Genomic DNA, 13,905 nt, shown 5'->3' with positions numbered 1-13,905 from the left:
TTAGAAACAAAATACAGCTTTAAACTTAAATTTTTAATATGTAAATGCCACACATCAATAGGCCTATGACTTTTAGTATGCCACACTCATTAAAATTATACATATGTACCTTGTGAAAGCATAAGTCCTGTTTTGTCAGCATTACCATCCTTGCAATGTGGTGTTTGTGCAACTATTTGAATATTTTAATATATTTTGCCCATATTTGACAAAATTGAATGGAAAACTTAATAAAGAATGTGCTAATATCAATAGGTTTAGATCATTTTAAAATTTGAAAACAAAACCTCTTTTTATTTATTTTATTTTTTTTTGTTCTTTTTTTTAAGATGGAGTCTCTCTGTCACCCAGGGTGGAGTGCAGTGGCATAATTTTGTCTCACTGCAACCTCTGCCTCCCAGGTTCAAGCGATGCTCCTGCCTCAGCCTCCTGAGTAGCTGGGACTACAGACACATGCCACTACGCCCAGCTAGTTTTTATATTTTTAGTAGAGACAGGGTTTTACCGTGTTGGCCAGGCTGTTCTCAAACTCCTGACCTCAACTGATCTGCCCACCTCAGCCTCCCAAAGTGCTGGGATTTCAGGCATGAGGCACCATGCCCAGCCTCAAAACCTCTTTTCAAAGTTGACTATTCAATTTATAGGTCCTCAACTTTCACACGTATATCCTATAAGTTTTATGAGGAAAAATAAGGAATAATTGTAGGCAGTATTAAGACAATTAGTATAACACAAACTAAATAACCCAAACAAGATTGTATATGACAAATCAGTTACAAAACCAGACATACCAAAAAGCACTTTTAACAGCTACCATGCCCTGCAACAACTATATTGACATCAAAATGGTTTTGGGCTTGTTTTAAAAGAAGTCAAATTTGATTATATATTAGAGTAGTTGCCACAAGACTGAAAAGAAAAGCCTCCATGACAAGATAAATCAAAGGCTATGTATTGAAATAGAATGAGCATAAAGAGGGAATTACATTACACTGAAGTATAGCAGTGACTGCTCTGCTCATATAAAGAAGTGAGGGGGCAGGGAGAGAGAGAGCATCAGAATAAATAGCGAATGCATACAGGGCTTAATACCTAGATGATGGGTTGATAGTGGCAGCAAACCATCATGACACACGTTTACCTTTGTAACAAACCTGTACGTCTTCTACATGTATCCCAGAACTTAAAATAAAATTAAAAGAATTGCACCATCAGCAGAGACTTGAAAATGAAGGCTTAAGCAAATATTAACAAATAAAGCAGTAATAAAACAGGACAAGTCATAATTTAATTTAAAATAAATCTGAAATGATAGTAATATTTGTATAAACTTTTTAGTTGGGTGAAAGACTGAAAATGTTAAGTTTTAAATTTTTTAGGTTCTTTTTATATATATTAATTAAATTTATATATGTACATTAACAAAAGTCTTCTCTTGGTAACAGCTAATAATTCTATCAATAAAAGTTTATAGATTATTGCTACCACAAATTATGGCAATAAATGATATTATTTTTAATATTTCTAGCATGAAGCATGCATACTGTAATTATTCTTTTCGTGGGAATATAGATTTATACAAAAGTTAAATTAGTCTGGGTGTAGTGGGTCAGGTCTATAATCTCAGCACTTTGGGAGGCCAAAGTGGGCAGATCACTTGAGGCCAGCAGTTTGAGACCAGCCAACATGGTGAAACCCTGCCTCTGCTAAAAATACAAAAATTAGCTAGTTGTGGTGTCAGGCAGCTGTAATCCCAGCTACTTGAGAGAATCACTTGAACCCAAGAGGCAGAGGTTGCAGTGAGCCAAAATCACATCACTGCACTCCAGCCTGGGCAACACAGTGAGACTCTCTCTCAAAAAAATAACAATAAAAAAGTGAAAAGTTAAATTAGAAAGTGACTATCATAACAAACACGATCTTTACAGAAAACAATCCACACAATTCCTATGAATGTCAATCATCCATTATGAACTCTAAATATTATTTGGTATTATTACATTTAATACTTCCAGGAAGCCATCTATTATAACAAGTTAAATAGTGTAAGCCTTATAGTTAAAATGTTGGTATTTAATTGAAACATTATTTTCAAAACACATTAACAATAGTGGCACATATACACAAAACCGAGTGTATGTGTGCATGTGTGTGTATTGTGTAAAATGACATGACATATATACGAAACTCAAAGGAATCTACTACCTTTAGAGTCACAGAACCCTGAAGGGATCTTGAATATTAATCTTTTTTATTTTTTACAGAGACAGGGTCTGGTTATGTTGCCCAGGCTGGCCTCAAACTTCTGGACTTAAGTGATCCTCCCGTCTCAGCCTCCTGAGTGGCTAGTACTATAGGTGTGCATCACTGTACCCAGCTTGGATCTTCTTCATTTTCATAGTGAGTAAACAGATGTCCAGAGAATTTATTTAGGCAATGAATTAATGGTAAAACCAAAAGCAGTATTTTAAAAGTTATGAATGTTTTGTGTTATTTGGGGCCATGTAAAATATAATGTGTTTATCCTAGACTGGGGATCTCATGGGTAATCAGTATACCATTTCTTTCTATTCAAAATATCTAAAATTGGCAGTTTTGTCTCTAGTATCAAGATAAAGTACCTAATAGATAGTCTGTTAGATAACTAAAACCTGATCAAAATTAAAAGTTCAATTACTTTATGGCTCTACAGAGTCAAAAAAAGCAGGCAGATTTTGGAGGGGTGCTAAAACTTGGAGGTAGTAAACTGTAGAAAGAAAGATTCCCCTATTTGAGGTTTTGTGCTGAAGTCAAACACAACTCTGGCAGAGTGCAAAGTGGCTAAATGACCCAGAAAAAGTCTACCATCTTTCTGTTTAGAGGAACTAAGAGAAGCAGCCAAGGTAAACAGGGCTGCCAGAGAGAAAATATCAGAACAGACAGTGCCAGATAAGGCAAATTCAAAACTCCATGTAAAAACTCTGTCTAAATCTCTGGCTGACCCTTGAACAATACATATGCTAAGCCAACTAAAAGAAGTATGAAATCAGATCTGAACTTGCACCATAGTCAAGGCAGAATTTTTTTGTTTGAGTTCAGCCAAATTAACTGCCTACTAAAACAAAAACATCAGCACTCTTCAGAGGAATATAACCAAATCCAGTCTCCAGAATATAACCAACACAATGTCCAGGATACAATCCAACATGATCTGACATACAAAGAGCCAGAAAATGTGATCTAATCTCCAAGGAAAAGATAATCAGCAAAGGCAAACTCTATAGTGATTGAGATGTTAGAATAATCAGGCAGGGCACAGTGGCTCATGCCTGTAGTCCCAGCATTTTGGGAGGCTAAGGTGGGCAGATCACTTGAGGCCAGGAGTTTGAGACCAGCCTGGCCAACATGGTGAAAACCCATCTCTACTAAAAATACAAAAGTTAGCTGGGCATAGTGGCGTGCATCTGTAATCCCAGCTATTTGGGAGGCTGAGGCAGGAGAATCACTTGAACCCGGGAGGTGGAGTTTTCAGTGAGCTGAGATCATGCCACTGCACTCCAGCTTGGGCAACAGACTGAGACTCTGTCTCAAAAAAAACAAACAATCAAAAAAAAAGAAGAAGAAGAAGGAGAAGAAGGAGGAGGAGGAGGAGAAGGAGGAGGAGGAGGAGGAGGAGAAGAAGGAGAAGAAGGAGAAGAAGGAGAAGGAAGAAGAAGGAGGAGGAGGAGGAGGAAGAAGGAGGAGGAGGAGGAGGAGGAGGAGGAGGAGGAGAAGGGGAAGGGGAAGGGGAAGGGGAAGGGGAAGGGGAAGGGGAAGGGGAAGGGGGCAAAGACTTTAAAGCACCTAACCCCAGGCAAAGACTTTAAAGCAGCTAAACCGTGCTTAATGATGTACAAATATGTTTGCATACATACAAATATGTTTGCAATGAATAAAATGATATGAAATATCAGCTGAGAAACTATAAGAAAGATGTGACAATTTTAGAACTGAAAGTAAATGTCTAAAATTTAAAGAATTCATATGATGGGCTCAATAGCTGCATGACAATGACAGCATAAAAATTCGGTTAACCTGAGGATCATTTTAAAATATGCAATCTAAAGAAGACAGAAAAAATGATGGAACTAAAGTATAAAAATCCTTGGGTACTTGTACTACAAATCAAATGGATAACTGGAGTTCCAGAAAGAAAGGAGAAAAAGAATGGGACAGAAAAATATGTGAAACTAAAGAACCAAAAACTTTCCAAATTTAGTGAAAAACATAATTACACATCCAAGAAGTTTAGTGAGTCTGAAACTGTCTAAATACGAAGAAAATCAGGCCTACAAGTATTATACTTGAACTGCTAAAGACCAAGCCAAATAGTCTTGACCAAATAAAGTATTTAATGTTTGTTGATTTTAAAATAAATAATTCTGAAAATATAATTGAGGTAGAAATGCTTTTGCCTTAAATTTTTATTACATACTTATGCACAGCTTTAGGTAAATATAAAAAAGTCATTAAATAAATGTGCAGATAGAATTGTATAAAAAACTGAAGGAAAAAATCAGGTTATGAGCATCCTAAAAGTAACATAATTTACTAAAATATATAATAATAAAAAGAAATCCATAAAAGACTACAGGTATACCTCAGAGATATTGTGGATTTGGGTCCAGACCATTGCAATAAAGTGAATATTGCAATAAAGTGAGTCATGTGAATATTGCAACAAAGTGAGTCACATGAATTTTTTAGTTTCCTAGTACATGTAAAAGCTGTATCTATGCTATACTGTATTCTATTAAGTACACAATAGCTGATAGCAGTGATATTTTGAGAATGGAAAAATAATTTAAAAAGGGAATAAATAAGAACTTTAAAAAAGTATACACTAGCATTATGTCCAGAACGCATTGTACATGCATTTAATTAAAAATACTTTAAATACTTAATTTAAAAATACTTTATTGCAGCTGGGTGGGGTGGCTCATGCCTGTAATCCTAGCACTTTGGGAGACCAAGGTGGGTGCATCACTTGAGGCCAGGAGTTGATGGCCAGCATGGTTAACATGGTGAAACCCCGCCTCTACTAAAAATACAAAAATTAGCTGGGCCTGATGGCACATGCCTGTAATCCTAGCTACTTGGGAGGCTGAGGCATGAGAATTCGCTTGAACCCAGGAGGCAGACGTTGCAATGAGCTGAGATTGCACCACTGCACTCCAGCCTGGGTGACAGAGTGAGACTGTCTCCAAAAACATAAAATAAATAAAATAAAATAAAATAAAATAAAATAAAATAAAGTAAAATAAAATACCTTATTGCTAAAAAGATGCTAACAATTATCTGAGCCTTCAGCAAGTCGTAATTTTTTTGCAGGTGGAGAGTCTCCATGTTGATGGCAGCTGATTGCTCAAGGTAGTGGTTGATGAAGTTTAGGGTAGCTGTGGTTGTTTCTTAAAATAATAAAACAATGAAGTCTGCCACATCAACAGACACTTCCTGTCATTAAACATTTCCCTGTAGCATGCAATGTTGTTTGATAGCATTTTACTCACATAGAACTTCTTTCAAAATTGGAGTCAGTATTCTCAAACACTGCTGCTGCTTTACCAACTAAGTTTATGAAAATATCCTAAATCTTTATTGCCATTTGAATAATGTTCACAGTATCTTCACCCAGAAATAGACTTCATCTCAAGAAACTACTTTCTTTGTTCATCCATAAAAACAACTCTTAAACTGTTAAAAGTTTTATCAAGATTGCAGCATTCTGGGACACCTTCAGGCTCTACTGCTAATTCTAGTTATTTTGGCATTCCCACCACTTCTGTAGTTACTTCCTCCACAGAAGTCTTGAAGCCTTCAAGTCATCCATGAGGATTGGAATCAACTTCTTCCAAACCCTTGTTATGGTTGATATTTTGACTTCCTCCGATGAATCATATATTCTTAATGGCATCTAGAATGCTGAATCCTTTCCAGAAGGTTTTCAATTTTATTTTGCCCAGATCCGTCAGACGAATCATTATCTATGGCAGCTATAGCTGTGCAAATATATTTCTTAAATAATAAGAATTGAAAGTCATGGTATTCTTCACTGCTGTTCACCTGCTGTCAAGAAAAAAAAAAAGACACTTCACTTGATGACCATAATTAAGCAACAATAATTATTAATTTTATCAAATTTCAATCTTGAGTATACATTTCTTAATAGTCTGTAAGATCAAATGGAAAGTACACACAAACACTTCTACATATCAATGTGTCATGGTTATCTCAAGGAAAAGTACTTGTTGCATGCTGAATTAGCTACTTTTTTAAATATGAAATATCAATTTCATTTGAAAGAATGACTGGCAGTATCTGGTTATTTGGCCTTAAATATTTGGTAGACATCATCTCAAACATGAACAAAGTTAATCTGTCACTTCAAGGAGAAAAACTGAAATTAGTTTTTGGAAAGGATAAAATTCAAGCTTTCAAGCAAAAATTAAAATTTTGGAAAACTTGTATCAGCTATCATAAAGCTTGACAGTTTCTGAAAGCAGTAAGACATTTCTTGAGATCAGTAGTGATAGTAAATGTGATCATATTATGAAATGTGCCAACACTTGGAAGATCTGCATAACTCAGTGAACCAGTATTTTCCAAATGATAATTGCGTGAAGATATTTTACGCATATGTAAAAACCTATTTAAATAAAATATAGACCAATGAGTTTTAACATACCAGAGTATGAAAAGTTTATTGGTTTGGTTCAAATTCTACATTGCAACTAACTTTATTTTTCATAGATAGCTTTAACTGAGATACAATTGACATACAATAAATTTTACATATTTAAATTGTATAATTTGGCTGGGCATGGTGGCTCACACCTATAGTCTCAGCACTTTGGGAGGCTGAGGCAGGAGGATCACTTGAGGCCAGGAGTTCGAGACCAGCCTGGGCATATAGTGAGACTCTGTCTCTACCAAGAAAAAAATGTAATAAATAGTACAATTTTATAAGTTTGGAGTACGTATGCAGCCATAAAAACACCGAAATCAAATAGTCAACATATCCATCAACCCCCAAGTTTCTCTCCTTTGTAATCCTTCCCACTGTCCCCTCGTTTCTTCCCCCATCCTCAAGCAATGACTGATCTGCCTTCTGCCACAATCCATGGCTTTCCATTTTCTGGAGTTTTATATAAGCCTTAAAATTATTTTCACCATTTTACCTACCTAGAGGGAGCATATGAGAGTTCTAGTTCCTCCAGATTCTGCCAACATTGATACAGCCAGTACTATAATTTGAATATTTGGGCTTCCTTAAAACTCATGTTGAAATTTGATTCCCATTGTTGGAGGTGGGGCCCAGTGGGAGGTGTTTGGGTCATGGGAGTGGATCCCCTCTGGTGGGGGTAAGGGAGTTCTCTATTCGTTCCTGGTAGCCAAAGCTGGTTGTTAAAAAGAGCTTGGCACCTCCCTGCTCTCTCTTGCACTGTGATTTCTATATTTTTAGAGACAGAGTGTCAATCTGTCACAGGCTGAAGTGCAATGGTGTGATCACCACTCACTGTGGCCTCAAAAACTAGGATCAAGCCATCCTCTCACTTCAGCCTCCAAGTAGTTGTGACTACAGGTGCACACCACTGTGCATGGTTAATTATTATTTTTTGTGTGTGTGAAGATAGGGTCTCACAGTGTTGCCTAGGCTGGTCTTCAACTCCTGGCCTCAAGCGATCCTTCCACCTCAGCCTCCTGAAATGTTGGAGTTACAGGCATGAAGCACCACATCCAACCTGCCCTGTGATTTCTACATACTGGCTTTCTTTCCTTTTCTGCCATGAGTAGAGGTAGCTTGAGGCTCTCACTAGATGCAGATGCTGGCATTATGCTTCTTGTACAGCCTGCAGACCCACGAGCCAAAACAAACAAACAAACAAACAAACAAAAAACCCCCCCCAAAAAACCTCTTTTCTTTATAAATTACCCAGCCTCTGGTATTTCTTTCTAGCAATACAAATAGACATGTCTTTTTAATGTTATTCATTCTAATATGTGTGTAATGACATCTCAGTAGCCCTTATGGAGAAACTCTACTAAGGTAGTGTGGAGGGCAAATATGGGGTTGGAGCCCCCACACACAGTCCTCACTGGGGCACGGCCTAGTGGAGCTGTGAGAAAAGGGCCACCATCCTCCACACCCCAGAAGGTACATCCACTAACAGCTTGCACCATGCACCTGGAAAAGCCACAGGCACTCAATGCCAGCGCTTGAGAGCAGTCATGGGAGCTGAGCTGAGCCCTGCACAGGGCAGAGCTGCCCAAAGCCTTGGGAGCCCACTCCTTGCAATCAGAGAGGCCTGGATATAAGACATGAGTCAAAGGAGATTATTTTGGAGTATTGAGATTTAATGCCTACTTTGCTGGGATTTGGAATTGCATGGGGCCTGAAGCCCCTTTGTTTTGGCAGATTTTTCCCTTTTGGAAAGGGGGTATTTACCCAATGCCTGTACCCCCATTGAATCTTGGAAGTAACCAGCATGTTTTTATTTTAAAGGCTCATAGGCAGAAGGGACTTGCCTTGCCTCAGAGAGACTTTGGACTTGGACTTTTAAGTTAACACTGGAATGAATTAAGACTTTGGAGGACTGTTGGGAAAGCATGATTGTATTTTGAAACATAAGAAGGACATGAGATTTGGGAGGGGATGGGGACAGAATTATATGGTTTGGCTCTGTGTCCCCACTCAAATCTCATGTCGACTTGTAATCCTCAATGTTGAAGGAGGGACCTGGTGGGAGGTGACTGAATGATGGGGGTGATTTCTAATGGTTTAGCACCTTCCCCCAGTGCTGTCTTATGATAGAGTTTACATGAGATCTGGTTGTTTGGAAGTGTGTAGCACCTCTCCCTTTGCTCTCTTTTCTTTCTGCTCTGGCCATGTGAAGACCAAGCCTGCTTCCCTTTCACCTTCTGCCATGATTGTAAGTTTCCTGAGGTATCCCAGGAAGCAGAAGCCCAGATAGCTTGCAGAACCTGATCCAATTAAAACCTCTTTTCTTATGAATTAGTCTCTACTAGTTCTTTACAGCAATGCAAGAACAGACTAATACACTGTCTTTTGCCCATTAAAAAAATGGGTTGTTTTCTGTCTGAAGGTTGAGATTTGGAAGTAAGTTATGTATTCTGGATACAGGTCCTTAATCATGATGTAATTTGCCAAGATTTTTCTCTTATTCTATAGGTAGTTGTTTCACTTTCTTGATGGTATCTTTTGAAACATGAAGTTTTTGATTTAGATGAAGCTTTTGTTTTGTTTTGTCACTTGTACTTTTGGTGTTATAGCTAAGAAACTACTGCTAATTCAAAGTCATAAAAATTTACTCCTATGTTTTCTACTAAGAGTTTTACAGTTTTGGCCCTTACATTAAGTTCTATGATCTATTTTGAGTTAATTTTTGTATATAGTCTAACTTAATGCTTTGGCATATGGATATTCCGTTGTCTTAGCACCATTTGTTAAGACTTTTCTTTCCCCATTGAATGATTTTTGGTACATGCTATGGTTTGAATGTTTGTCCCCTTCAAAACTCATGTTGAAATTTAATTGTCATTTTAACAGCATTGAGAGGTGAGAACTTTAAATAGGCCATGAGGGATCCACCCTCATGGATGGGATTGGCGCTGTTATAAAAGGGTGAACTGGGCCCCTCTTACTCTGTCTTGCCCTTCTTCCTTTCTTCATGGGATGACACAGAAAGAGGGCTGTTGCAAGACGCCAGCCCTTTGATTTTGGACTTCCCAGCCTCCAGAATAGTGAGTCAACAAATCTGTTCATTATAAATTACCCAGTCTCAGATATTCTGTTACAGCAGCAAAAGCAGACTAAGATAGGAGCCTTGTTGAAAATAAACTAATGAAAAACATTAGTTTAAGGAATATTGGGCTATTTAGGTTATCATCTATTTCTTGAGTGAGCTTTGGTTATTTGTAACTTCCAAGGAATTTTTCAATTAATCTGTGTTGTCAAATATGTTGGCATTAAGATTGTTCATAATATTCACTTATCATTTTTTCTGTACAATCTGTACAATCTGCAGTGATGTCACCTCTCTTATTCTTAATATTAGTAATTTGGGTCTTTTTAAAAAAACAAAAATAAATGACAGACTTTTGTTGTCATTCATTTTTCTTTTTTATATTTCATTAAATCAGCTTTGATCTTTGTTTCCTTTCTTCTGCATATTTTTTTATTATGATTATTATTTTGAAATTGAGTCATGCTATATTGCACAGGCTAAACTCCTGGGATCAAGCAGTCCTCGTGCCTCAGCCTCCTGAATAGCTGGGATTACAAGTATGTACCACCACACCTGGCTTTGATTAATTTTAATTCATTTTTGTTTTTCTAGTTTCTTAGACTGAAGGCAGTTTGGGGCCTTTTTTTGGGATCTTATTTTTCCAGATAGGTATTTAGTGCTATAAATTTTCCCCTAAGTACTTCTTTAGCAGTACATCACATTCTGTTATGTTGTGTTATTTTCATTCATACCAAAATGCCTAATTTTTAAAAAAATTTTTATTCATGGATGATTTAGAGATGTGTACTTTCCACATATTTAAGGATTTTCTAGGGATCATTTTGTTATCAATTTCTAACAAAGTTCCACTGACAGCAGAGAACATTCTTTGCATGACTTGAGTACTTTAAAACTGAGAATTATTTTGTGGTCTGGAATATGGTCTAACTTGATAAATGCTTCATGTGTCCATGAGAAGAATGTGTATTCTATTGTTGGGTGTGGAGTGTTCTGTTATTCACATCAAGTTGGTTGATAGTGTTGCTCAAGTCTATTTTACCCTTGCTTACGTTCTGCTTATTTGTTCTCTCAGTTAATGAGAGGGCATATTCAAATCTCAGACTGTAATTGTGGATTTGTCCTTTTCTTTTCTATCAATGTCTGTTTCATGCATTTTGAGCTGTTGAGTACATACATATTTGAGATAGTTATGTTCTCTTGATTGACTACTTTATTGTTATGACATGGCTTTCCTCTCTGGAAATATTTGCTATAAAATTTATATGATATTAATACAATCAGTCAAGATTTCTTTTGACTAGCATTAGTCTGACAAATCCTTGCCACATTTTTACTTTAACCTACCTGTGTCCTTAAAGTGTACTTCTTGTAGGCACCATATAGTTGTGTACTCCTTTATTAAAATCCAATCTGCCAATCTCTGCCTTCTAATTGGAATGTTTAGATCATTTCCATTCTACATGATTACTGATATGGTTAGGTTTAACTCCTTCATATTTATATTGGTTTTCTGCTTCTTCCACATGTTCTTGTTCCCTACTTTTTCTGCCTTTTTAAGGATTTTTATTATTTCATTTAATCTTCTGTGTTGGACTACTAGTTATAACTCTATTTTGTTATTTTAGTAGTTGCTTTAGGATTTATAGTATATACTTTAAATTTATCAGTCTTATCTTCAAGTGATACCACTTTATGCATAGTATAAGATGTTGACCACATTATACAGGCTGTTCATGCCTTGCACATGAATGCAGGACCATAAAAATGACTGTGCAAACTGAAACCATTCAAAACAATCTTAATAATCAATAGGAAAATTTACAATTGTTCCATGACATTTAAAAATGTTTGTCAAAAAATGAAAACCTCTGTTTCAGTTGTAAATGTATTGAGAAATTAAAACTAGAAAAGCTAATATTTACAATATAAAACATTACAAATATTGAATAGTTTTTTGTTTGTGTAAAAAATTTATCAGGTAGTTTGAACAATGCTTGCCTTTTTCTTCCTCTCATTAACTTACAATATAAGGTGACCCTCTTTTCCATGGTATGATGAATTATACTCCAAGTTTGGTTCAGCTTACAATATTTTAAAATTTATACTCTTAATGTCTTAAATAGTCCAAAGTCCATTCAAAGTGAAGTTTTTTGCCAATGTCATTTCCTCTGGGACATCTTAAATGTTTTAGTCACAACCACTTTCCCCACTTATATTGTTTACCTTCACTAAGCAACTCTGACTGCATAGATTCTTGAAAGGTGCCAACATTCCCATCAACAGCTATTTTTCCCATACCTCCATTCATGCTGGATTTGAATTTCACTTTCGATGTTATTGCTTTTTGTTGTTTTGCTACACTTTCATCTTTATCGGTTAGTTCCACCTTTCAAAGATCCATCTTTATAAAACAGCACATGGGTTTTTCAGGAGGCATACAATTACAACCTTTGCTGTGTATGTAATGAATTACAGGTGTGCAGTGACCAATCACAGCAGACCTTGAATAGAAGTGACATGATTGGTCACTTATGATTCACATCTGTTATTTAGGTAGTGATTTGTGAACTGAGGAAGCTGTAAAGTCTGTACTTCATGCAGTTATTCACAGATAATATACTTGTGTTAACAGAAAGTTGAACAGTGTTGTTTGGGGAATAGTGTTAGGTAACCAAACCTCACGCATGTCAGAAGTGCAAAATAAGGAATGTCTATTCTTTCATTATTTTCCTTCTGGCCTTTATGCTATTGTCATGTACTTAACTTTGACATGTTATAAATGCCACATTATTATTGTTTAACCAGCCAATTATCTTTTAAAGAGACATAATAACTTTTTGAAACTTGTATATTTACCCATGTGTTTATCATTTCCAGTGTTCATCATTCCTTTGTGTAGATCCATATTTCCACTTTCCTAATTACGCTGATGTCCAGTATCTTGAAGTCCACTTTTTCATGTAGTTTGTCTTTTTAAAATTTGGTTATTTCAGCAAGAAGAATACATGGGTCCTTGTTATCGCATCTTGGAATGCAACTAATTTTTAAGAAATTACTTTTTGAGTGTTGGTGTAATATCAAAGAAGAATATCCACAATTATCTGAAAAGACGATCACAATACTTCATCCTTTCCCAACTACATGTCTGCATGAGACTGAACTTTTCTGTATACTTCAACTATAACAATTTTAACAAATTAAATGGCAAAATTTATGTGAGAATGCAGGTATCTTCTATACAGTCGGATTACCAAAGAGTTGCCAAAAAGTAATGCTATTTTCTTTGCCATATTTTTGTTTTAAAAAATGTTTTTCATAACAGGCATACTTGTTAACATCTAATGGCTTTTAAAATATACTAATAAATATATCACTTTTAATATGGTAAATATAAACAGATAAAAACCCCCTTAAGCAAAACCTTTTTGGAGTCCTCAACTAAAGAGTATAAAAAGGCCCTAGGACTTAAAATGTTTGATTACCAGTACTCTATATAGTGTGCATCTAATCAGAAACCTTAATTTTACTACTTGCATTGAAGTTTTATTAGCAGCTTGAGGTATGCCATTACATCTTGGACTAGGAAATTAATTTTTCCCCAATAGATTTAAAACCAGAACATCCAGAAGTTACTAAAATAATGATGTGAAATGAAGGCATTTTTAAGTAGCTATGCATTTTATGTATTCTCTATTCTTTTGTTTAATAGTTGAATGAAAAAAGATAACCTCTTTATGGGCTAATACAATCAAAACCTACCTACCCAAACACATAAAGTACAGCAATCATCTATAACAGAAATTGGGATTGGAAAAAGTATTCTCCTGGGCTATAAAAGACCTACAGAATAGTCATGGTATTTTTGGCATAAATGCCTCAAATGCTCTAATTGTCTCCTGATAATTTCCATAGGTAACTAGTTCTTATTAATTGTTTCCAGATGATAGTATATTCAGTGGCTAAGATCACAATATTTGGAATTAAGATTATTTGGGTTTAAACTCTAGTTCCAACTTCTAAATGTGGGATTTTTGAGAAAGTCAATCTGATTACTTTCCCTATTTGTAAAATGGGTGTAAAAGTATTACTTTATATGGTTGTTTTGAGAAGTAAATTAAAT

The sequence above is a fragment of the Theropithecus gelada genome, chromosome 13 (assembly GCF_003255815.1).
Source record: "Theropithecus gelada isolate Dixy chromosome 13, Tgel_1.0, whole genome shotgun sequence".
Lineage (NCBI taxonomy): Eukaryota > Metazoa > Chordata > Mammalia > Primates > Cercopithecidae > Theropithecus > Theropithecus gelada.
This window is presented reverse-complemented; position numbering follows the sequence as displayed.